General features: G+C 46.0%; 1 protein-coding gene across 6 annotated transcripts in view; it reads left to right on the top strand.

The window, feature by feature from the left end:
• Nucleotides 1-27,659, top strand: part of MUS81 (MUS81 structure-specific endonuclease subunit) — a 104,091-nt gene that overhangs the window by 14,932 nt on the left and 61,500 nt on the right. Inside the window, exons 1-3 of one of the 6 annotated variants that reach the window (XM_077287421.1) lie at nucleotides 9,113-9,398; nucleotides 13,718-13,804; nucleotides 13,922-13,980. The gene's annotated coding sequence lies outside the window, so the exon portion shown is untranslated. Of the gene's footprint in view, nucleotides 1-8,579; nucleotides 8,604-9,112; nucleotides 9,399-13,717; nucleotides 13,805-13,921; nucleotides 13,981-18,766; nucleotides 18,934-27,659 lie in introns of those variants that run through there. The other 5 variants (XM_077287420.1, XM_077287419.1, XM_077287418.1 and 2 more) reach the window with 5 other exon arrangements.

The raw sequence follows: 27,659 nt of genomic DNA, 5'->3' as shown, positions 1-27,659 counted from the left end.
CTGCAATGAATCGCTTCCTATAACCATCAACAAGCTCTTCTTGTACGGTATAACCGCATCCCTCACTACTGTCCTCTTGTACGGTATAACCGCATCCCTCACTGCTGTCCTCTTGTACGGTATAACCGCATCCCTCACTACTGTCCTCTTGTACGCTATAACCGCATCCCTCACTGCTGTCCTCTTGTACGGTATAACCGCATCCCTCACTGCTGTCCTCTTGTATGGTATAAATGCATCCCTCACTACTGTCCTCTTGTATGGTATAAATGCATCCCTCACTACTGTCCTCTTGTACGGTATAACCGCATCCCTCACTACTGTCCTCTTGTACGCTATAACCGCATCCCTCACTACAGTCCTCTTGTACGGTATAACCGCATCCCTCACTACTGTCCTCTTGTACGCTATAACCGCATCCCTCACTACTGTCCTCTTGTACGGTATAACCACATCCCTCACTACTGTCCTCTTGTACGGTATAACCGCATCCCTCACTGCTGTCCTCTTGTACGGTATAACCGCATCCCTCACTGCTGTCCTCTTGTACGGTATAACCGCATCCCTCACTACTGTCCTCTTGTACGCTATAACCGCATCCCTCACTACTGTCCTCTTGTACGCTATAACCGCATCCCTCACTACTGTCCTCTTGTACGGTATAACCGCATCCCTCACTGCTGTCCTCTTGTACGGTATAACCGCATCCCTCACTGCTGTCCTCTTGTACGGTATAACCGCATCCCTCACTGCTGTCCTCTTGTACGGTATAACCGCATCCCTCACTGCTGTCCTCTTGTACGGTATAACCACATCCCTCACTGCTGTCCTCTTGTACTGTATAACCACATCCCTCACTACTGTCCTCTTGTACGGTATAACCGCATCCCTCACTACTGTCCTCTTGTACGGTATAACCGCATCCCTCACTACTGTCCTCTTGTACGCTATAACCGCATCCCTCACTACTGTCCTCTTGTACGGTATAACCACATCCCTCACTACTGTCCTCTTGTACGCTATAACCGCATCCCTCACTGCTGTCCTCTTGTACGGTATAACCGCATCCCTCACTGCTGTCCTCTTGTACTGTATAACCACATCCCTCACTACTGTCCTCTTGTACGGTATAACCACATCCCTCACTACTGTCCTCTTGTACGCTATAACCGCATCCCTCACTGCTGTCCTCTTGTACGGTATAACCGCATCCCTCACTGCTGTCCTCTTGTACGGTATAACCACATCCCTCACTACTGTCCTCTTGTACGCTATAACCGCATCCCTCACTGCTGTCCTCTTGTACGGTATAACCGCATCCCTCACTACTGTCCTCTTGTACGGTATAACCGCATCCCTCACTGCTGTCTTCTTGTACGGTATAACCGCATCCCTCACTACTGTCCTCTTGTACGCTATAACCGCATCCCTCACTGCTGTCCTCTTGTACGGTATAACCACATCCCTCACTATTGTCCTCTTGTACGCTATAACCGCATCCCTCACTGCTGTCCTCTTGTACGGTATAACCGCATCCCTCACTGCTGTCCTCTTGTACGGTATAACCACATCCCTCACTGCTGTCCTCTTGTACTGTATAACCACATCCCTCACTACTGTCCTCTTGTACGGTATAACCACATCCCTCACTACTGTCCTCTTGTACGCTATAACCGCATCCCTCACTGCTGTCCTCTTGTACGGTATAACCGCATCCCTCACTGCTGTCCTCTTGTACTGTATAACCACATCCCTCACTACTGTCCTCTTGTACGGTATAACCACATCCCTCACTACTGTCCTCTTGTACGCTATAACCGCATCCCTCACTGCTGTCCTCTTGTACGGTATAACCGCATCCCTCACTGCTGTCCTCTTGTACGGTATAACCACATCCCTCACTGCTGTCCTCTTGTACTGTATAACCACATCCCTCACTACTGTCCTCTTGTACGGTATAACCACATCCCTCACTACTGTCCTCTTGTACGCTATAACCGCATCCCTCACTGCTGTCCTCTTGTACGGTATAACCGCATCCCTCACTGCTGTCCTCTTGTACTGTATAACCACATCCCTCACTACTGTCCTCTTGTACGGTATAACCACATCCCTCACTACTGTCCTCTTGTACGCTATAACCGCATCCCTCACTGCTGTCCTCTTGTACGGTATAACCGCATCCCTCACTGCTGTCCTCTTGTACGGTATAACCACATCCCTCACTACTGTCCTCTTGTACGCTATAACCGCATCCCTCACTGCTGTCCTCTTGTACGGTATAACCGCATCCCTCACTACTGTCCTCTTGTACGGTATAACCGCATCCCTCACTGCTGTCTTCTTGTACGGTATAACCGCATCCCTCACTACTGTCCTCTTGTACGCTATAACCGCATCCCTCACTGCTGTCCTCTTGTACGGTATAACCACATCCCTCACTATTGTCCTCTTGTACGCTATAACCGCATCCCTCACTGCTGTCCTCTTGTACGGTATAACCGCATCCCTCACTGCTGTCCTCTTGTACGGTATAACCACATCCCTCACTGCTGTCCTCTTGTACTGTATAACCACATCCCTCACTACTGTCCTCTTGTACGGTATAACCACATCCCTCACTACTGTCCTCTTGTACGCTATAACCGCATCCCTCACTGCTGTCCTCTTGTACGGTATAACCGCATCCCTCACTACTGTCCTCTTGTACGGTATAACCACATCCCTCACTACTGTCCTCTTGTACGCTATAACCGCATCCCTCACTGCTGTCCTCTTGTACGGTATAACCGCATCCCTCACTACTGTCCTCTTGTACGGTATAACCGCATCCCTCACTGCTGTCCTCTTGTACGGTATAACCGCATCCCTCACTACTGTCCTCTTGTACGGTATAACCGCATCCCTCACTGCTGTCCTCTTGTACGGTATAACCGCATCCCTCACTGCTGTCCTCTTGTACGGTATAACCGCATCCCTCACTACTGTCCTCTTGTACGGTATAACCACATCCCTCACTACTGTCCTCTTGTACGGTATAACCGCATCCCTCACTGCTGTCCTCTTGTACGGTATAACCGCATCCCTCACTACTGTCCTCTTGTACGCTATAACTGCATCCCTCACTGCTGTCCTCTTGTACGGTATAACCGCATCCCTCACTGCTGTCCTCTTGTACGGTATAACCGCATCCCTCACTACTGTCCTCTTGTACGGTATAACCGCATCCCTCACTGCTGTCCTCTTGTACGGTATAACCGCATCCCTCACTGCTGTCCTCTTGTACGGTATAACCGCATCCCTCACTGCTGTCCTCTTGTACGGTATAACCGCATCCCTCACTGCTGTCCTCTTGTACGGTATAACCGCATCCCTCACTGCTGTCCTCTTGTACGGTATAACCGCATCCCTCACTGCTGTCCTCTTGTACGGTATAACCGCATCCCTCACTGCTGTCCTCTTGTACGGTATAACCGCATCCCTCACTGCTGTCCTCTTGTACGGTATAACCGCATCCCTCACTGCTGTCCTCTTGTACGGTATAACCGCATCCCTCACTACTGTCCTCTTGTACGGTATAACCGCATCCCTCACTACTGTCCTCTTGTACGGTATAACCGCATCCCTCACTGCTGTCCTCTTGTACGGTATAACCGCATCCCTCACTGCTGTCCTCTTGTACGGTATAACCGCATCCCTCACTACTGTCCTCTTGTACGGTATAACCGCATCCCTCACTGCTGTCCTCTTGTACGGTATAACCGCATCTCTGTAATTATGATAAAATCATGTGACTATAGTTTTGTGCATACTGTATGTACTTGCAATTGTTTTATTGATGGTGTGAACTGGATGTAATAACCGTAAGATCAGCATGAATTAACACAGTAGCATAAACATAATAAGCCTTCCTTGTCAATCATTTTAAAGTGCACGTCATGCTAGAGAGAGGCGCTGCTAAGACACAACATGGGGGGAATAAACTCTGTGGTAAGGATTCTGCGACAATGTTTTTGAGGACTTTTTTTGTTATCTCAATCAAAGGTTAGAAATAAAAGTATGTATCTTTTATTTACAGTTTAACTCCTTTGGGATATATTATGGTGTTGTTTTGTTTAATGTTATTATGACCAGTGAATAAACCAATAGATCGGTTTCACGCATTTGACATTCATAGTCCAAGTACGGGTGACAATGTCTGGACCAGATTTGAGTCTCCCATCCTAAACTCAACAACCTTAGGGCAGGTGCAGACGACCGTATTATCGACAAAAGATTGGATCGCTCTTGGACCAATGTGGGGAGCCATGCACTTGTCAGATTTTTTCTTTGGACAAACCTGGTCTGGGGATAAAAATTGCAGTGTGTCTGAGTATCAACCGATATCGCATTCAGCCATACAAGTCAATGAGTCCATGGAAAATATCAGACTGCACTCTGATGACACCTGAGTGCAGTGCGATTTTCACAGACCGACAGAATGGAGAAGATGGAGAAATTTTCTTTGCATTTTCTTCGCATCCGAGAGACTCGCTCACATCTAATCAAACTCTGATGACCGTGTGATTTACATAATAGACCCGATTCTCTCTGATGAAAGAAAATACACTCATCCACACCTGCCCTGATAAGCATATATCAATCAGAGTGTTGAGTTTGTGTTAGGAGACTCAGATTGTGAAACCGGTCCTAAGATGCACTCTGGCTTTCTCTAAAAAAAATAAATGCATAAATAATATATATATGAGATATTTTTATATGATAGGTGGGTATTCCATCTCTAGGATCTTCAACTGTTGGAGAAATGGTTGTTCCCGTGACCCCTGTTTTGCATATAGAGACCGAATGGCTGTAGTAGAAGAAGTAGGGGGAAAGTGAAAATTTACTGATGTGAATAAGACGTTAGAGGAGCTTTCTCATTATCTATCTAACAGGAGAACAGCGCCATTCAGCCTCCTGGATTCCTACTCCTGAAGACTGACAGTTCGGACTGACACTTGGTTAAAGGGGTATTGCCAGCTCCAAGATCCAATCCCAATATGTAGTTGGTGTAATAATAATAACATTAGTGCATACCTCCAATTAGAAAATTAGTATAGTTCTTCTGATAAGCTATGTTGCTTACCCCATGCGCAGGGCATTGTAGTAGCTATTATATCCATGGTTACAATCACTATCAACTGTCACAATACGAGTGGTCGCAACAATGGATGCATAAGCTACAGCAATGCTATGAACACGGGGTAAGCGAATAGCGATTCAGAAGAACTATACTACATTTCTTATTGGAGGTATTTACTAGTATTATTATTATTACACCTACTACATATTGGGATGGGATCCTGGAGATGGGAATGCCCCTTTAAGGCCGGCCTCACACTCAGCGTATAAAAATACGGTCCGTTTTTTACGGCTGTAATACGCAGAAAAGTCCCCAAAATAGTGGTCCGTATGTCATCCGTAGGCAGGGTGTGTCAGCGTATTTTGCGCATGGCATCCTCCGTATGTAATCCGTATGGCGTCCGTACTGCGATATTTTCTCGCAGGCTTGCAAAACCGACATCTAATGGATTTATGTGCTCAAATGTTCGTTAAAAAATATATACAGTATATATATATATATATATATATATATATTATATATACATATATATATGTCATTGAGACACATATATATATTCTGTATTTATATTTCATTCAGCGCGATATATGTGAACAGCCGGTAATTCAATTGCCGGCTTTTCATTTCTCCTTCACAAACCCGACAGGATATGAGACATGGTTTACATACAGTAAACCATCTCATATCCCCCTTTTTTTTGCATATTCCACACTACTAATGTTAGTAGTGTGTATGTGCAAAATTTGGGCGCTGTAGCTGCTAAAATAAAGGGTTAAATGGCGGAAAAATTTGGCGTGGGCTCCCGCGCAATTTTCTCCGCCAGAGTGGTAAAGCCAGTGACTGAGGGCAGATATTAATAGCCAGGAGAGGGTCCATGGTTATTGGCCCCCCCTGGCTACAAACATCTGCCCCCAGCCACCCCAGAAAAGGCACATCTGGAAGATGCGCCTATTCTGGCACTTGGCCACTCTCTTCCCACTCCCGTGTAGCGGTGGGATATGGGGTAATGAAGGGTTAATGTCACCTTGCTATTGTAAGGTGACATTAAGCCAGATTAATAATGGAGAGGCGTCAATTATGTCAGCAATTTGAACCATTTATGATGTTGAGACAACGTCTTTACTTGTTTTAATGAAAGCCAGATCATTTGTGCGCTTCCGACGACCATGTTTGGTGTTTTATAGCGCCTCCAATCGGATGCAAATGTAAAATCCCATTTACCGCAGTGTAAATTGTGCACCTTGTAAATCTGACGCTGTCCTCGCAGGGACTGTACCCATACACATGCAGCATCGGATAGCTGTATCGTTAGGGCACGTGTGAGTAAGGCTACGTTCACACTAGCGTTGTGCGCCGCTGCGTCGGCGACGCAACGCACAACGCATGCAAAAACGCGTCAAAACGCACGCAAAAACGCTGCGTTTTGCGACGCATGCGTCGGTTTTTGCCGAAAATCGGACGCAAGAAAAATGCAACTTGTTGCGTTTTCTTGGTCCGACGCTTGCGGCAAAAAAGACGCATGTGTCGCACAACGCAACACAAAAAAACGCATGCGTCCCCCATGTTAAGTATAGGGGCGCATGACGCATGCGTCGCCGCTGCGTCGCCGACGCAAACCCGACGCACATTAGCTTAACGCTAATGTGAACGTAGCCTTATATAACCCTGGCATTGAATACGGCACATGTGCACATAATTGGGGGCAAGGATAAAGAATTTATTGGCCTGCATTCCCCTCTGCAGGCTGTGTCAGTGCTTCCAGTGCTGCGTCATCTATGGCATCCAGTTCCCAGTCAGTGCAAAATGCAGTCAGTGACATTCACAATGCCGGAATGGGCATGGGATGCAATTAGGATGGGATTTCTGCAGTTGAGGGGAACTGTCAGGTGGGGGATAGCGGATTGCTAGTGTGTGTGACCAGTGACGCATCCCCTGCACCGTGCTGCAGAGCTCACAGCTCTCAGTTGCAGCTTTCTAAGATCCCCTTATATGGCCCGATCTGTGCACTTCCCTCACATTTTTGTGTTGTAAGCCTTCACAATATAGGAAGTGAAGCCCAAGGCCCTGTGCACACAGATCACTGACACCCTGCCCTCTGTAGGAATCTGGGCACATTGCTGGGTCTTCTCTACTGATGGTCCAGATCCTGGGGCCACAGCAATGTCTACACTGCAGTCTATTAGGGTATAAATAAATAATCTTTTATTTTTACATAGCGCTAACATATTCCGCAGCGCTTTACAGTTTGCACACATTATCATCACTGTCCCCATTGGGGCTCACAGTCTAGAATCCCTATCAGTATGTCTTTGGAATGTGGGAGGAAACCAGAGTACCCGGAGGAAACCCACGCAAACACAGGGAGAACATACAAACTCCTTGCAGATGTTGTCCAAGGTGGGATTAGAACCCAGGACTCCAGCACTGCAAGGCTGCAGTGCTATCTGAGCCACCGTGCTGCGAGTTTACGCTGCAGATTTTTCCAGACTGATTTTGGTAAATCCGCATGTAAACCGCACTGCGGATTTCCTGCGGAATTACCACGAATTTATCGTGATTTTTTTGCAGATTCCACCTGCGGTTTTACACCTGCGTTTTAGCAATCGATCTGTTCCCAGATCAGCCAGCGCTGATTAGCTTGTGTAAACCTGATTGGCGCTCGTACGGGTGCAGTCAGACGGCCGTATAAATCAGACCGAGATCAGAGCACAATTCACAAACTGGCCGCAGCTTTACCTGCTGAGCGTGACAGCTGCATAGAAATACATGGAACGGTCACACATGGTTGGGGAGAGCTGCCGGCCAGTCCATAAACTGCTGTCAGACTGCGCCCTTACCTGGACAACAACGTCCTTGTAAATCGATCATTAGGGTATGTGCACACATTGCGGATTCCATTGTGGATTTTTCCGCATGGATTCTGCAGAATCCGCAGGTAACATGCACTGCGTTTTACCTGCAGATTCCCCGCGGATTTACTGTGGATTTCACCCGCGTTTTACCACCTACGGATTCCTATTATGGAACAGGTGTAAAACGCTGCGGAATCCGCACAAAGAATTGACATGCTGCGGAATATAAACCTCTGCGTTTCTGTGCGGAATTTTCCGCAGCATGTGCACTGCAGATTTTGTTTTCCATAGGTTTACATGGTACTGTACAAGGCATGGAACACTGCTATGGATCCACAGCCAAATCCGTAGCGTGTGCACATAGCCTTAGTCTGGGCGGGAGGTGCGGATGTGATCCGTTTATACCGGGAACCCCTGACACTCGTGAGGACTACTTCATCTGGATGGGCAGGGGATTGGCCTCCTAGGGGAAGTGTGCTCCGTGGAAGGCGATGGCGTACATCAGTGGACAAAGTGGCAATTCATCCCATGCCACCGCCAGAGGAAAATGACTAACAGCGCTGTCTGGCAGGAAGCCGGGGAAAGTGAGCAATGGCCATGAGTCCAACCCTCCTTTCTACTGCACAGAGGTGAATGGCGGCCCCTGTTCTCCCACTGACACTGCTGTAACCTAGGGATGGCTCCCCCTCCATATAACGGAGAGGTGACATACTGATGGGGACAGTGATGGCTCTAAAGCTGTGGGATTAATGGCACCATGGAAGGCAGGGAAATAAATCTATGCAGTCCCACTCTGTCCATACAGATCTGTCATGGAGCAGTGAGCACTCTGGATGCCCAGCTGGCGCTTGTATATGCCACCACAGGGCTGGGGCCATGTACTCCCCCTGTGCTGTGCAGCTTGTGCCGCTCCATGGCGATATGACCAGCCTGATGGACGGAGCAGGTGCTGGAGCAGTGACAGGCCGCCGGCCAGGCCCAGCGGCCCCCGTGCTGCTGCTGCCGCTGCTGGAAGGCGCAGGGTTGCCCTATATGTCCTAATATGGGCATGCAGGCTTCAGGGGCGGAGCCGGCGCGTCACCGGGCCGAGGGGAGGGGAGCGAGCAGACACCTGGGACTTTCCTTTTTTGGAAGCGTTGAAGCTTGGGTCGGAGTCTGCGCAGTACGCTCCTGTGCGCGGGTGGGGGCGGGAGCTGTGCGCGCGGTGCGGTTGGAGTCACCGGCACCGGGCTGTGTACGAGCGTCCGTGGGGTTCAGCACACGGGGCCGGCCACATCAGCAATTTCAGTTTTTACCAGATTCACCCATTTCTTTAATGTGACGTTGCAGATGATGATGATGATGATGATGATGAATCATTGTATAGTGTGACTCGCACCTTGTGAGGTCGTCCCTGAGCCAAGAATATCCATACTCAAAGCTAGGTACATGCTAAAGAAATGAAATCCCTTAGACCTGATGAGGCAGGTGTACTTATCTTGAAAATCCATGTTACATAGGATGTCTAGGCCCAATTTAAAGGGCCACAGTGCCTCAGATGTGGGATCATAATGTAAATAAAAGCAGCCCGTGATTGGCTGCAGCGAGATCACCCAAGGACATGCAAAGCCGGGTGCAAGCATCGTTGGAACGGTCCCTGTGCCAAAAAAACAAGTAATTTATTTTTATTTTACATTGGGGAATACATAAATTTTTAAGAATTTGGACATGGGGTTTCAAAGTAAATACACTAGCATCATCAGGTCTAAGATCTATTTAAAGGGGTTCTCCTGTCTTCTGATTTTAATGACCTATTTGCGGGGTCAGATCAGCATTTATTAGTTCCGACCTCTGCGGGATGTAAACAGTGTACAGAGCTGCACTTATCACCATTTTCTTCTTTCGTCCAGGGGTCATAGCTTCTAATTCTTCATCCACATCGCCGTACGAGATCTTGTTTTTTACAAGATGACGAGTTGTAGTTTTTAATGGCCTCGTTCATTTTGCTTCATAACTTACTGAAAGACCTGGAAACAAATTCCAATTTGGGTGAAATAATGAAAGCAAATACACTTCTTCCATTTTTCTTTTGTTTTGTGCTTTTTACAGTGTTCATTATACAGTAATAATCACCTGGTAAGTTTCTTCGTCAGGTTCAATACGATTATGGCGATTCCAAACTGATATCATTATTTTGATATTTCACTGCTTTTAAAATTTTTGCCATTTTCAGAGACTTTTTATTCCATTTATTTATGTTAGATAAGATCACCGAAAAGATCACAATTCTGGCACTTTGATTTTTTTTTTTTCGGTACAATGTTTTCCATATAGGTTAAACAAAATCTGGCTTTTACGGACACGGCGATACTAAATATGCTTTACTTGTTAACTGTTTTTTGCGGAATGGGAAAAAAAGGTTTTGGTTTTTTTTCTGCTTAGAAATTTTTTTTTTTTAGTTTATTTGTATTATTTTTCTTATTTATTAAATATATTTGTAGTTTGTGTATAAATTAATATAATAATACAAAAACAAATAAAACTATTTTTTTCTGAAAAGAGGGAAAATCTAAACCTTTTTTGCATTGTGCAAAAACGTTTTTTTAAATTGTATTATATTTTAATATACGGTATATATATATATGTGTGTATATATATATATATATATATATATAGTTTTTTTAAATCATTGTTATAGCCCCTTAGAGGCCTTGAACCTGCAATAGTTTGATCACTCGTACAATGGGCCGCAGTACTTTATCATTGCAGTTTATTGTCAGTTTACGGATCTTCACCGCTGCATCGATGTGGTGGCGATAGGGGTCTTCAGCACACCATGGTAACCTGCAGTTGCATCATGCAGGGGAAATTATCGGAGAAAATATAGTATCTGCTTTACTCATCGCACCCTATGTCTGTTGTACACATGTTGCAGGGTGGATGATGGGGATTAAACATTGTGTAACCTGAAAAAAAAGTTTTAAACCTCCTCTACTCTCTCCGGAGGATACCAGCCTGTCTATGACCCAGACTGGCTCTTAAACTTGACAGTTCCCAGAGTGAAGAAATAAGTGTAACTTACCGCACCAGTCCAGAGAACCATCTGTGGTGGTCTCTATTGGACCCAGAAGTGATAATGTCCCATCCATCAGTTATCTAATGTCTAAGATCGCAGGTCATTTTCCATTGCTGGAGCAGGCGAGGGGCTGGAGTAGTAATTAACACTTATATTGGTATGTCTTCACGGTGTCAACTTTTGGAAAGATATAGAAAAACCCTTTAACACTGAAATGTAAATTTGCAAAGGCCTGGATGTTGGAAATGGTGTCTGATTTGCGGGCAGGATGATTGATAGACATTTTTGTGGGAAAAGAATCAGTAAAACTTGTATTTCATTCATTGAAATCCCTGTTATTTGTATGCAAAAGAGTCTAGGTGCGGTTCTGCTTAGTGACTGACAGTCTTCCCTGTGCTATGCATGCAGAGATAGCTGTCAATCACTGAGTAGGACCTCCCACTGGACGCCTATGTGTACAAACACCAGGAATTTCAATGAATAAAACGCAAGTTATACTGAATCTTTTCTGTTATCACTCTGCTCAGTTTCACCTCTATATCGGACGGCATGTACAATGTGACAGGTTCTCTTTAAAGGGGTTATCGGGCTTTGCCAGTTATTGCATTTCTTCGCTGTATACCTCTCTGTACAGGATGTTATATATGATCCTGTCACAGGCTAACAGTGTTTAGGTTCCTTTTCCTGCACTTTGAACCGGTTGTGTCTTCTTTTCTTGCAGCCGTGTCAGAGGTCATTGGAATCCTTTCCTCTTTGACCCGATGACGGAGGTCAAACTGTCCGCAAATCCTCCTGCAGAATCGAATATGTTTATATGGGAAGTTTAGCACATCATAGACTCTGTAAGCTCTAGTAGCCTGTTGGGCGAAATAAAAAAAAAGACGCTACACAGGGACCCATAGCATATTTCTAGGGACGTTGGCACTTGGATGTCATCCAGTTAGTTCCAGTGATTCTTTGTAAAGCTTGGCTCCTGAGTCAGTGGGTGATGTCATTGTGTTGTGGTACCCAGGCCTTGTAAGGTCCGTGAGATGAAGCCAAAGGTATTGGTCATGAATGATTTCATTTGCATAAGAAAGTAAGCTAATAACATTTCACCAGGCACCTGATCTCCACGTTCAGAACATTACACCCTAGTGCACTCAAAGAGCTAAGTGGAGACACATTATATGATTCACCATCAACAGCTACTCTGCTTACAAACAGCAGCAGGAGAGAATTTCATATGTTGCACAAAAAAAAACCTAAAATGAAATAAAGCAACAAAAACATAGTTGTGTCTTATAATGACCCTAGATTTTACGCTGGGTAACTTTATTGTTAATGATAATTGGGATTTTTGAGCTTTAACCTTGATCAGTGATCAGTGTGTAATAGTTGGACTTTCGACCCAGAGACCACTACCAATCAAGAGAACGAAAATTTCCAGCAAATGACACAGCCTCTTCACTACAGTACCCAACAGAGGGTCCGCTTTTAAGTCGCTGTGTAGGGTATAGCTAATTTAGTCACAATCCCACTGGCATAGATTGCTTATTGTATGTGTACATGGGATTTTAAGGGAAGATTTGGTCTTCTAATAAAAGTCTGCATTCACTCTATGTAAACCTTTAGGGTATGTGTCCACGTTCAGGATTGCATCAGGATTTGGTCAGGATTTTTCATCAGTATTTGTAAGCCAAAACCAGGAGTGGGTGATAAATGCAAAAGTGGAGCATATGTTTGTTATACTTTTCCTCTTAGGGTATGGCTCCACGGTCCGGAGGGGCGGCGGTATCGCCGCAGCGGCGAAGCCGCTCGGCGCTAAGCCCCGCCCCCTTAATGGGACGCGATGGTGCCGGATGTGTACAGTACACATCCGGGATCATCGCACCCCTCGCCATAGGGCCCTGTGATATGCCTTGCGGGGACGCTGTGTCCCCGCAAGGTGTACGGACATGCTGCGATCTGAAAAGACGCGCAGCATGTCCGGAGTCGCAGGGCCGCCGCGTGCAGGTTTCCACGCATAGTGGAGACGGGATTTCATAAAATCCCCTCCACTATGCTGGAACATCTGGACGCTGCTTGTTTGACGCTGCAGCGTCAAACAAGCAGCGTTTACTTACCGTGGAAACATACCCTAATTGTTCCACTCCTTGTTTTGGCTTACAAATACTGATGAAAAATCCTGACCAAATCCTGATGCAATCCTGAACGTGGACACATACCCTTACAGTGTGCGCACCACATGCTGTCAGGATTCTCCAATATTGCCAGTGAAAGCAGGTGATCACTTGGCTGCAAGTATGCGATTTGCATACTTCCAGCTACATGCTGACTAAACGTGCTTGTCCTCGCTCAGTTCACTTGTAGCGAGCGAGGCCGTGCATATCTAGTCAGCAAGTGACTGCATGTACTCAAATCGCCGGCAGTACAGAAGAATCCTGACAGTGTGCGGTGTGCATGATGTAAGGATTCAGACGTCTGCAGCCGCATAGAATTACTGTTCTCATGATTGATGTTCAGGAGCGCACCACTCCTCGGCCTCCCTGCTTGCCAGGGGCGGTGGGCTTCTGATGATTGACCAGTAGGATGGCTGACCACTTGCCCATAATGCGCTCTTTAACGCACACTTTGCCTGTGCAGCATTGCAGGAGCACAGTTACACCGAAGACGGATCAAAATCCCATTTTCTGTTTGTTTCCACAGCCGCTAGAGATATCATCAGAACCCGGGACCCTCTACAGAGACCATCAACAGGGAATGGGGAGAAAGGCAACTTAAAGGGGTATTCCGGTAGGTAAAGCATACTGTCTATCCACTAGATTAGTGGCGTTTCTTTCTACGACGGTAATAGTTTGCAGTGATTGGCGGTGTACCCTGTGTCGCAGTAACTTTTGCATTGCTCTACAGACTGCTGCCCTTTGGCCTCTCTGCCTTGCACGTACCTGCACAGTGACGTAGAGCCCCAGGTAGGGTGTGTGCAGCCAGTCATTACAAGGGGGGAGATAGCATTGGGTGTGTTTGGAATGTAACATTAGCTGCTCATGCCGAGGGCGTGAAGATCCCAGCGCTCTCCCAGCAGTCAGCGCCACCTTTCTTATATTTCTTGTGTGCTAAATCTTCACCTGCGCGGGTGAAAGTGCTTACACCTGAGCTCAGCGCTGTATTTGCACAAGTTGTTTTCCTGTTGCTGAGCATTATAAGATGGCTACTATACACAAGATGTGGGGGGTGAAAACCACAGAACTCTAGGAAATGCATAAAAGATATCGCAGTACTTCTGACCTTAAACTTCTTATCTCCTTCGACCTTTTTTTGCCTAACATTACAATTAAAACCAATACAAATTTGAGGAAAGGTGTCATCTAAGCGCAATGCTCCCTCCTCTTCCTCCTGTGAATGGCTGTACTGCAGCAGGAGCTTCTCCCCTCTGCTCTATCCCGAGTTAATCCATATCCCTCTACTACACCCCATCTGTTCCTTAGCCAAATGTGGGACCGATCAGCAAGGGATTAAACACTGGAGTATGTGTCCAAAACTGATTCAAGAAGGTGTTTTTGCTGGTTGATAAATGGATAGTATATCAGAACCATAGAATATAAATTAGAGCGGGCACCATCCCAAAATAATCCACCGGGATCACCTACTGCATACTATAATAGAATCCAACCAGAAAAGAAAAGAGTATGCACAAAAATGGGATCACCAGTACAATAATAAAGTACAAAAAATAATCAATTTTTATTAGACACAACACACAAAAACATTAAAAGCACTTAAAGGGCCACTGTCACCCCCTCCAGCCGTTATAAACTAAAAGAGCCACCTTGTGCAGCAGTAATGCTGCAGTCTAACAAGGTGGCTCTTTTAGTTTTTGATTCAGTTATTCCCTCAATAAAGCGTTTTAAAATTTGTACAAAATAACCTGTCCTTAGACCTGGAGGCGGTCCGAAGCTTCCTCTGTGAATCTCCCAACTGCCGTCACTCTTCTCTTCTGGGGATGTGGTCGCCGCCCCCTGCGCCCTGTTTCTTCTTAAATCCGGCGCCTGCACTGTGTGTGCCTGCCTGGGGCAGGCGCAGTCTTCATTGTCAGTCACAGCTCAGACGCAGGGTGCCTGACTGCGCCTGTGCGGGCAGTGTGGCCACCCTGTGGCTGAATCCCCGCCCCGCACTGTGTTATTCATTATGCACAGTGCGGGGCTGGGGTTCCTGGGCATGCGCACTGCGCTGTTCAGACGCTCCCCCGCCTTCCAGCGTTGCGGTAATATACAGGTTTCCTTGCCAGCGTTTGGAATGAAGCAGCCGCAAATAACAACGCTGGAAGGCGGGGGAGCTGGGGGAGCGTCTGAGCTGGGGGAGCGTCTGAGCTGGGGGAGCGTCTGAACAGCGCAGTGTGCATGCCCAGGAACCCCAGCCCCGCACTGTGCATAATGAATAACACAGTGCGGGGCGGGGATTCAGCAACAGGGTTGCCGCACTGCCCGCACAGGCGCAGTCAGGCACCCTGGATCTGAGCTATGAAGGACAATGAAGACTGCGCCTGTCACAGGCAGGCCCGCACAGCGCAGGCGCCGGATTTAAGAAGAAACAGCGCGCAGGGGGCGGCAACCACATCCCCAGAAGAGAAGAGTAACGGCCGTTGGGAGATTCACCGAGGAAGCTTCGGACCGCCTCCAGGTCTAAGGACAGGTTATTTTGTACAAATTTTAAAACGCTTTATTGAGGGAATAACTGAATCAAAAACTAAAAGAGCCACCTTGTTAGACTGCAGCATTACTGCTGCACAAGGTGGCTCTTTTAGTTTATAACGGCTGGAGGGGGTGACAGTGGCCCTTTAAAAGGCCTCCACCACATGAGTAGAGGTGACGGGTCAACAATGATTATTACAAGAATAATATATCATACAAAAATGCACTGACAAGCCAACTTGAATATACAATATTATCAGATGATGGTTACAACCATTTATCGATCATATATAAGCTAATAGCAAAAAATGAAGACAAAATAAATACCACACAGTATATATGCTTATCACAATAACCCAAAAATAATAAATAAATAAATATGGCCGAACAGACCACTATGACCCAAAGTCTTCAGCACATCAGAAAGGGTACATACGGCAGGCTAGGTTGATGCTTCAGACCGATAATTCAGGTACACTCATCAGAGCCACGCACAGCCGCCCACACTCATCAGAGCCACGCACAGCCGCCCGTACTCACCACCGCCACGCACAGCCGCCCGCACTCACCACCGCCACGCACAGCCCCCCCGCACTCACCACTGCTACGCACAGCCGCCCGCACTCACCACCGCCACGCACAGCCGCCCGCACTCACCACCGCCACACACAGCCTCCCGCACTCACCACAGCCGCCCGCACTCGCCACCGCCACGCACAGCCGCCCGCACTCGCCACCGCCACGCACAGCCGCCCGCACTCGCCACCGCCACGCACAGCCGCCCGCACTCACCACAGCCACGCTCAGCCGCCCGCACTCACCACAGCCAACTCAGCCGCCCGCACTCAGCACCGCCACGCGCAGCCGCCCGCACTCACCACCGCCACACACAGTCGCCCGCACTCACCACAGCCGCCCGCACTCACCACCGCCACGCGCAGCTGCCCGCACTCACCACCGCCACGCGCAGCCGCCCGCACTCACCTCCGCCACGCGCAGCCGCCCGCACTCAGCACAGCCGCCCGCACTCAGCACAGCCGCCCGCTCTCAGCACAGCCGCCCGCACTCAGCACAGCCGCCCGCACTCAGCACCGCCACGTGCAGCCGCCCGCACTCAGCACAGCCACGCGCAGCCGCCCGCACTCTGCTTTGCCGCCCGCACTCTGCACAGCCGCCCGCACTCTGCGCGCAGGATGGGAGCAGCACATGATAGGATGGGGGCGACGGATGGAACAGCACATGACAGGATGGGGACACAGGATGGAGCACCACATGACAGGATGGGGGCGCAGGATTGGAGCACATGACAGGATGGGGATGCAGGATGGGAGCACATGACAGGATGGGGATGCAGGATGGAGCAGCACATGACAGGATGGGGGCGCAGGATGTAGCAGCACATGACAGGATGGGAGAGCAAGATGGGAGCAGCACATACCAGGATGGAGACCATATACCAATATAAATGCTCGCCACCCGGGCGTAGAACGGGTTCAATAGCTAGTATTGTATATTCAAGTTGGCTTGTCAGTGCATTTTTGTATGATATATTATTCTTGTAATAATCATTGTTGACCCGTCACCTCTACTCATGTGGTGGAGGCCTTTTAAGTGCTTTTAATGTTTTTGTGTGTTGTGTCTAATAAAAATTGATTATTTTTTGTACTTTATTATTGTACTGGTGATCCCATTTTTGTGCATACTCTTTTCTTTTCTGGTTGGATAGTATATCAGTTTGCAATTTTGTATTGTTAAAGGGGTATTCTTACCATTGTAATAACGTCTTATACGATAAAAAGCTCCCTGATCCTAAGATTGTTTGTCCATTGCTGCCATTATACCCCCTGTAGGCAGCAGGAGCATGTACGCTTGTAAGAGCAAAAATGTATATAATAGATGTCTAAATTTAAAGAGGTTGTCTTCTGGCAAACATCCATCTCCGGAATGGGGACCCACAAATTTCCCATTCAGACGCAAGTAATAGGATAAATGGCAGGATGATCTCTCTCCATTCACTGCTATGGGAGTATTGAGTACAGTGGAGCAAATGCACAACTCACAGTAGTGTGGACCCTGTGGATATGCCAGAAATGTCTGTCATGAGACAACCCCTTTACAGCAAGCGTAGGGTATCTTCACACAAAGGTGGAAAAATCTGATATGGTTTTCAAAGAGAAATCCTCATCAAAAGTCCATATATTTTTTGTATGTTACTCTCAGTTCTGATATATTATAACCTTGCCTGTAAAGATAATGAGTCTGCTGAAAATTCTAAGATTTTTTTTTATAGACAGTGACAATAAAAATAAATAAAAAATTAAAAAACACCAAAAATTCTTTTAAAAAAAGTTTAATATGAAAACTTAATCCAAATAATAGATCATTTTCTGATGACACATTCTCTTTAAATGCTAATGTACTTAAAGAAATATACAAGCAGCCCTTTCTCTAGCTGGATCTGCACACGGGCAGCGTAGATTCCAGATGTGTCAACCACTGCCAGCAGTGTCTGTTGCTGGGCAACAACCCAAACATTCTATGTCCATCGCCTAGCAACCACACCTACAAAATATACTCTGATTTTTTTTATTTTTTTTGTTGCATTTTAATTGGAAAAATACAGCATTTTTTTCCTGGAGGATTTAGCAGCATATTCCTAAATCTTGTAATGTGATTTTGACTGCATTTTATGTTGCATAGAACATAAGCTAAGTATATAATAGGCAGAGGTTTAACATAGGATGCCACTAGACAATTCACATAGGTTGACGTGTCACTTAATGTATGTAGAGCAGAGTGAATATTCTTGGTGAGTGCTTTGACAGGATGTGAGTATCGTGGCGAGGAAATTGCTTGTTGCATTTCTTCTTGAGTCATGCTTCCTGTCAAGAGTAAAGAAAATAGGTGAAGTTGTCCGAGCTCTCGCCTTCTCATTGTCCTCTATTCTGGGAGCAGGGACGGCACACGGCGCTAATACACAACTGTGAGAAAAGCGGAGGCATTATGTGTCCTCTACGGATCTGCCAAAGCTGCAAAGAATCTATATCTATGCCTCAGGCATCATGCACACAGTCACATTCAGATCTGTAAAGATGATTTCACGCGTGGTATAAAAATTTGCAAAGTAATCCGCTCTGACAATTCATCAGGGTAATTTGCCTCTGAAAGTTTCATGGGTTTGGACTGCATTGGAGTCTGAATCCAAAATCCGCAACACATAGAGAGTATGCAGCGGTAAGTACACCCATAGTGGAGAAATATAGTTCTTTTATGCAACGCCTGAATTTTCCCCAATATGGCATCCATTGAAATCTATACGCCCATACACTACTTCCACATGCCATCAGTTTAATATATAGACCCTTTTTCTCAAAAACATATCATATTATTGGGGACAATTTAGTGGCACAGGGAAGTACCACACTGTGATACAATGAGTGCCTATGTGCGGGTAAAGATATACCACGTATGATTTATCCAAATAATAGGTGATAAATGTATGATCATTGGGGGTCTGACAACTGGCATTCCTTCTTTTAACAAAAATGAGGGTCCTAAAGTCCTCTGTATGAATGAAGCAATTGCGCGCCTGAGTGATCAGTGCTCCATAGGCAGCAATTGGAGCAGTGGTCACATATGTGCAATATTGCTCAAGTCATTCTGGGGGCTTTCGGACATTCCTTCTTTGGATTGGTTGGGGGGGGGGGGGTCCCAGGGATCATACATTTTAAGAAGACCTGTCATGTCCCGTAGCACAATTTACCTATAGACATAGTGTTAATCTGCTGGTAAATGTAAATATCGTTAAAATCATCCCTCTCTGCCTAATTTATTGGAGCGGCAGCCACAGGGAAAAAAATAACATATCCTCCCTGAAGCCGCTCGCTTCTAGTCATCAGGGCGGTGCATAGACAAATTATACTGTAGTGACACGTCACTATAATCACTTCCTGTCACTTTGATCGACAGCCTACACACATGCTGAAGTGAAGGGGCGTGGATATAGTGCGGTGAATATATAGCGAGTGGCTACAAGGAGGATATTAGTTAATTTTCTCCCTGTAGCTGCTGCTGGAGTAAGGCAGACAGGCATAATTTTAATGTTGCAAATACTGAATCTGTGTTTTTACTTACTCTTCGATCTGGACAGACATGTGACCACTGGCTGCAGCAGTGACATATGTTGATTGGCTACAGTGGTCACATGCCTGCTCAGAATAAGTCAGAAGTACAGAGACTGACAGGAGACACAAGTATATTGGAACTGGAGGGTGCAGCAAGGGATCGGAAAGGTGAGTACCGTATATACTCGAGTATAAGCCGACCCCCCCTAATTTTGCCACAAAAAACTGGGAAAACTTATTGACTCGAGTATAAGCCTAGGGTGGAAAATGCAGCAGCTACCAGTAAATATATCAACACATCTCAATTGTATATTAATCAAACAAGAAAAAGAGCTTTTTTTCTTTTTAAAAACATGAATACTTTATTAATCATACACAAAAATGCACATATATAGGAGTGAAGTACCACAAACCAAAATCAGGTACAAAGGGAGTTATAACCAGGTATAGTAGTAGATAGTAATCAATATTACAAATATTTCAAATCTATTGTTTCAGAACCATGAATATTTAAATCATATACTAGTAGAAAAATCGGGCTAGAGAAAAGTTGAAGGTTACCTATAGATATAGGGTTAAATCCTAGTGTTAATTTTAACACTTAGAAACTCAGGCAAGGAGCTGACAGTGCAGCACATAGGATCTGACTTAAAGCACTAACAATAGAAAAATGCCAAAGATACAGTATTATCCACTAGTTAGGTTAAAATCAGAGCCCTAAATTAAAGCAAATATAAATGGCCCTTTGAGTACAAAAAGTAAGTAAGCGGGTAACTATCTATGTGAAAATAGAGTAAATCACAAAGCACTATTTATAGCGCTTTGAGAAGCCTACAGATGTGTTGTGAAAATCACATATAATTGCAACTAAGGCTATTGGTGATCTAAAGTACTAATAGTATACATAATATCAATAGTATCAATAGTGTCCGCTGTACTTACTTACAATTTAAAGACCTGGACCCTGAACCTGGCGCCCCGACGCACGTTTCGCCTTTCTTCTTCAGGAGGCGTGAAGCTACCAGTAAATGTCAAAAATAAAAATAGATACCAATAAAAGTAAAATTAATTGAGACATCAGAAGGTTAAGTGTTTTTGAATATCCATATTGAATCAGGAGCCCCATATAATGCTGCACAAAGGTTAATAATGGCCCCATAAGATGCTCCATAGAAACATTTGCCCCATACAATGCTGCATAAAGGTTGATGGCCCAATAAGATGCTCCATACATTATGGCCCCATAGGATGCTCCATACATTATAGCCCCATAAGATGCTCCACACATTATGGCCCCATGAGATGCTCCATACATTGTGGCCCCATACATTGTGGACCCATACATTGTGGCCCCATACATTGTGGCCCCATACATTGTGGCCCCATACATTGTGGCTCCATACATTGTGGCTCCATACATTGTGGCCCCATACATTGTGGCCCCATACATTGTGGCCCCATACATTGTGGCCCCATACATTGTGACTCCATTCATTGTGGCCCCATACATTGTGGCTCCATACATTGTGGCCCCATACATTGTGGCTCCATACATTGTGGCCCCATACATTGTGGCTCCATTCATTGTGGCCCCATTCATTGTGGCCCCATTCATTGTGGCCCCATACATTGTGGCCCCATACATTGTGGCCCCATACATTGTGGCCCATACATTGTGGCCCCATACATTGTGGCTCCATTCATTGTGGCCCCATACATTGTGGCTCCATTCATTGTGGCCCCATACATTGTGGCTCCATACATTGTGGCCCCATACATTGTGGCCCCATACATTATGGCTCCATAAGATGCTCCACACATTTGCCCCATTTGCTGTTGCTGCGATAAAAATAAAAAAAATCACATACTCACCTCCCTTCGCTCAGGCCCCCGGCACTTGCGATAGTCACCTTCCACGTTCCATCGCGCGCTGCTCTGTCTTCCATCCTCTGCACTGACTGTTCAGGCAGAGGGCGGCGCACACTAATCGCATCATTGCGCCCTCTGACCTGAACAGTCACAGCCAGAGGACGGAAGACAGAGCGGCCCGGAGCGGTGGAACAAGGAAGGTGACTATCGCGCAATGCTCACCTCCCCCGATATACTCACCTGCTCCCGGCGCGGTCCCTGACAGCGTCTCACTGTCAGATGGTCTCCGGGAGCCGGTGGCATCTTCGTGTGTTCAGCAGTCACGTACCGCTCATTACAGGAATGAATATGCGTGCATATTCATTACTTTAATGAGCGGTACCACGTGACTGCTGAACCCAGGAAGAGCTGCCCGGAGACCATCGGACATGCAGGGACCACACCAGGAGCAGGTGAGTATGTGACAGCCGCCGCTCCCCGTCACCCGCCGACCCCACGCCGACACTGACTCGAGTATAAGCCGAGAGGGTCACTTTCAGCCCAAAAAAGTGGGCTGAAAATCTCGGCTTATACTCGAGTATATACGGTAATTGTTGTACAGTAGTCTGAGATTATATGTGTAATATATATATGTATGTATATATATATATATATATATATATATATATATATATATATATATATATATATATATATATACAGTATATATACATACATACACACACACACGCCGGTATACAATTTCTTTTATTATTATTTTTTTTTATATATATCCTGGATAACCCCTTTAAGGCAAGGGTTTTACCATGTTTTGGTGCTAGGTTTGGAGGAGGGCATATTTATGGTCCTTACTCTACATATCAGGCATTTTTGTGTATTTTGTGTAAAAACAATATATATATATTGTTTTTACAAAGGATCATGATCAGGCGTATTGCTGCAATGTAATGTTTAAATGAGGGAACCTGTCATGTCCCCAAACGCTATTAATCTGCAGGTATGGGGTTAACCTGGAGGTAAATAGCGTTACCAAGCTGTGCAGTCATCTTAGGCCGGGGTCACACTAGCGTGTAATACGGACGAGTGTTAATCTATGGGGCAGCTCACATCATCGTTTTTTTCCTGGGCGTATTCTACGTGCGAGTGAAATCGCAGCAGGCTGCGATTGTACACGTACAGTATATTGTCCAAGTCTTGCCAATGCAAGTCTATGGGTGCGAGAAAAAAATCAGACACCACCCAGACCATCAGTGTGACTTGCGAGAAATACGCATACATTTTTCTAATTTCAGCCCATTGAACCATTAAATTCATTGGGGAAAAGCAGTGAGAAATGTAAAGCCATACGGATGTCACACGGATACTTAGATGCGAGGAAATCACATCATCGCATTGAAAACGGGTTACATAGGGATCACTGTTCAGGGAACATTTGTGCGATTCTCGGCCGTCAAAATCGGACTGATTTTTTATACGTTGAGTGTGACCAGGGGCGGACTGGGCCGGGTAGCAGGAATGCATATGCCCCCCGGGCCGGTGCCTGAGCAGCTGCACAGGGCCGCTGGAGGACCGGCAGCGATTTTAATACATAGCACGCCGCATCCCTCCAGCCGGCCCTTTAAAACTAAGCCAGGTCCTGTGTGCGCGTTGCCCGCGCTGATAAGTGCCGCGGCGGCCCACGCTAGTGCACGAGCACGGCCGCGGTCGTAGTTCCTGCGCGTGCTCGTCTGCTGCCCGTGTCAGCGCGGGCAAGCAGGAGACCATGCGCGCACATGTTATTTGAAAAGGCCGGCGCGCGCATAGGACACCTCCACCTGACTGTGTCTGACGCTGGCCGGCCTGTACCAGCGTCAGAGAAGACTGCTGACCAATGCCTGGGATCCTCTTCACCGCCGACGCTGGAGAAGACCCGACCCACCTCAGCCCTTCATCCTCCCGACCTCCCCCCCAATCTCAGGGACCTGGGTGAGTCCCAAGATGATTTTTTAATGTATATACAGCAGTTGCACCTATATAATGTGTATAGACTGCTATATATACGTTATATAGGTGATACTGCTGTATATAATCACTATACCACTAAAATGTATGTATAGCAGTCTATATCTTATATAGGTGACACAGCTACTGATGCGTATATACCTTATATAGGTGAAACTGCAGTGTGTATACATACTGTATATACAGTACTGTACACACACATGTATGTATACACATATATGTACATGTATACACAGCAGTATCACCTATATAATGTATATACACATCAGTAGCAGTGTTACCTATATAAGTTGTAGACTGCTATACATACATTATATAGGTAGTATAGTGATTATATACATCAGTATCACCTATATAATGTATATTTAGTAGTCTATACACATTATATAGGCAATACCGCTACTGATGTGTATATGGGTGATACTGCTGTGTATATATGTCGTTATATAGGCGATACTGGTGTGTGTGTGTGTATACACACACACACGTACATATATACACAACAGTATCACCTATATATAACATATATACACATCAGTAGCAGTATTGTCTATATAATGTATATTGACTGCTGTATACATGATCTATAGGTGATACTATCATTATATACAGCAGTAGCAGTATCGCCTATATATCGTGTATCCAACATTTGCAGGATCACCTGTATAATGTATAGACTACTGCATATACAGTACGTTGTATAGGTGATACTGCTGTGTATAGCAGCACTATCTATCTGTGTCTAATATATATATATATATTATATATATATATATATACATACATATAATTTTATTTTTTCAGTTTCATCTATATAATGTGTGTACACCAGTCACAGTATCACATACAATATATAGGTGATACTACAACTATACACATCAGTCGCAGTGTCAACTATATATTGTATATACAGTAGCTTCAATGTGATATATATTCAGCAGTCGCGGTGTCTCCTATGTACATCAGCCTCGGTGTCTCCTACGTGATGTATCCATCATAACATAGTATAATGCTGTCCTAATTACCGTATATTGTAGAGATGTGTGTGTGTATATATTTTTTGAATATATATATATATATATAGAGAGAGAGAGAGAGTGTAGAGATGTTTGTATAGTGTAGAGATGTTTATATAGTATGGCGCTATGTATATAGTGTGGAATTCACACTATATATACACTGCTGCCACATCTCTACACTATCTACTATATAATTGTCTAAGGGTCACTTCTGTCTGTCTGTCCTTCTGTCTGTCTGTCACGGATATTCATTGGTCGCGGCCTCTGTCTGTCATGGAATCCAAGTCGCTGATTGGTCTCGCCAGCTACCTGTCATGGCTGCCACGACCAATCAGCGACGACCACAGTCCGATTAGTCCCTCCGTACTCCTCTGCAGTCAGTGCCCGGCGCCCGCTCCATTTTCCCCGCAGTCACTGCACACAGGGTTAATGCCAGCGGTAACAGACCGCGTTATGCCGCGGGTAACTCACTCCGCTACCGCCGCTATTAACCCTGTGGGACCAAGTTTTTACTATTGACGCTGCCTATGCAGCCTCAATAGTAAAAACATCTAATGTTAAAAATAATTTAAAAAAAATAAAAAATCATTATATACTCACCTTCCGCCACCTTTCCCACTCCTCGCGACGCTCCGGTGACCGGTCCATGCAAGCGGCAGGTTCCGTTGGCAAGGATGGTCTGCGAGAAGGACCTGCCGTGACGTCACGGTCAAGTGACTGCGACGCCATCACACCCTGGGACCGGAAGCTGCCGCCTGCACGGCACACAGGCGACAGAACTACAAGGGACCCCTCGGAAGGTGAGTATATGTTTATGTTTTATTTTTTAACCTGTGACATACGTGGCTGGGCAATATACTACGTAGCTAGGCAATATACTATGTGGCTCTGTGCTGTATACTACGTCGCTGTGCAATATACTACGTGGCTCCGTGCTGTATACTACGTCACCGGGCAATATACTACGTCACTGGGCAATATACTATGTGACTGGCCAATATACTACGTGGCTGGGCAATATACTACGTGGCTGGGCAATATACTACGTGGCTGGGCAATATACTACGTGGCTGGGCAATATACTACGTGGCTGGGCAATATACTATGTCACTGGGCAATATACTACGTCACTGGGCAATATACTACGTGGCTGGGCAATATACTACGTGGCTCTTTGCTGTATACTACATCGCTGTGCAATATACTACGTGGCTCTGCGCTGTATACTACGTCACTGGGCAATATACTACGTCACTGGGCAATATACTACGTGGCTGGGCAATATACTACGTGGCTGGGCAATATACTACATGGCTCTGCTGTATACTACGTGGCTGGGCAATATACTATGTGGCTGGGCAATATACTACGTCACTGGGCAATATACTACGTAGCTGGGCAATATACTACGTGACTGGCCAATGTACTACGTGGCTGGGCAATATACTGCGTGGCTCTGTGCTGTATACTACATCGCTGTGCAATATGCTACGTGGCTCTGTGCTGTATACTACGTTGCTGTGCAATATACTACGTGGCTCTGTGCTGTATACTACGTAACTGGGCAATATACTACGTGGCTGGGCAATATACTATGTCTCTGGGCAATATACTACGTCACTGGGCAATATACTACGTGGCTGGACAATATACTACGTGGACATGCATATTCTACAATACCCGATGCGTTAGAATCGGGCCACCATCTAGTATAATATATACACCGCTCTATATTCCTTAACACGGTATATAATATGCCTCAGTGTATATAATAGATCTTAGTATACCGTATAAACTCGTGTATAAGCCGAGTTTTTCAGCATATTTTTTTTTGTCCTGAAAACACCCCCCTCGGCTTATACACGAGTCATTGTCCCAGAAAAACGGAGGGGGAGCAGCGAGTCACAGAATATTCCAGTGCCGTGAATATTAATTTCTCTTATAGCGTTCACAGCCACAGCCGCCGACTTCCAGCACACATCCTACTTACCTTCCCTGCGCTCCCTCGCTGCATCTTGTTCCGGCGCCAGCAGGTCTTCAGGTCGAGCGATCATGTGTCTTCCTCTCATTAAGGTAATGAGTATTCACCCCTCTCCACTCTCATAGGCGTGGGTAAATATTCATTACCTTAATGAGTGGGGGACACGTGATCACCCGGCCACAGGAGCTGCTGGCACCAAAACGAGATGCTGCGAGGGCATGCAGGGAAGGTAAGTAGGATGTGTTTTTTTTTTTTTATCGGAACCATGCATACATGAACAAGGAAGGAGCCATGCATACAAGGACGGAGATAAGGAGCCATGCATACAAGGACGAGGATAAGGAGCCATGCATACAAAAATGGGAATGAGAAGTCCATGCATACAAGGACGGGGATAAGGAGTCATGCATACAAGGATAGGGATAAGGAGCCCATGCAGACAAGGATGGGGATAAGGAGCCATGCATACAAAGACGGGGATGAGGAGCCATGCATACAAGGACGGGGATAAGGAGCCATGCATACAAGGACTGGGATGAGGAGCCATGCGGACGGGGACGGGGGAGCCATGCAGACAAGGATGGGGATGAGGAGCTATGCATACAAGGACTGGGATAAGGAGCAATGCATACAAGGACAGGGATGGGGGAGCCATGCAGACAAGGATGGGGATAAGGAGCCATGCATACAAGGACTGGGATAAGGAGCAATACATACAAGGACAGGGATGGGGGGACCATGCATACAAGGACAGGGATGAGGAGCTATGCATACAAGGACGGGGATAAAGAGCCATGCATACAGGGACAGGGGAGCCATGCATACAAGGACGGGGATGTGGGGACAATGCATACCTGGCTTATACTCAACTCAATAAGCTTTCCCAGTTTTTTTCTGGCAAAATTAGGTGCCTCGGCATATACTTGGGTCGACTTATACTCAAGTATATACCGTATATTGTGGAGC

The sequence above is a fragment of the Ranitomeya variabilis genome, chromosome 2 (assembly GCF_051348905.1).
Source record: "Ranitomeya variabilis isolate aRanVar5 chromosome 2, aRanVar5.hap1, whole genome shotgun sequence".
In the NCBI taxonomy this organism is placed as follows: Eukaryota; Metazoa; Chordata; class Amphibia; order Anura; family Dendrobatidae; genus Ranitomeya; species Ranitomeya variabilis.
This window is presented reverse-complemented; position numbering and strand designations above follow the sequence as displayed.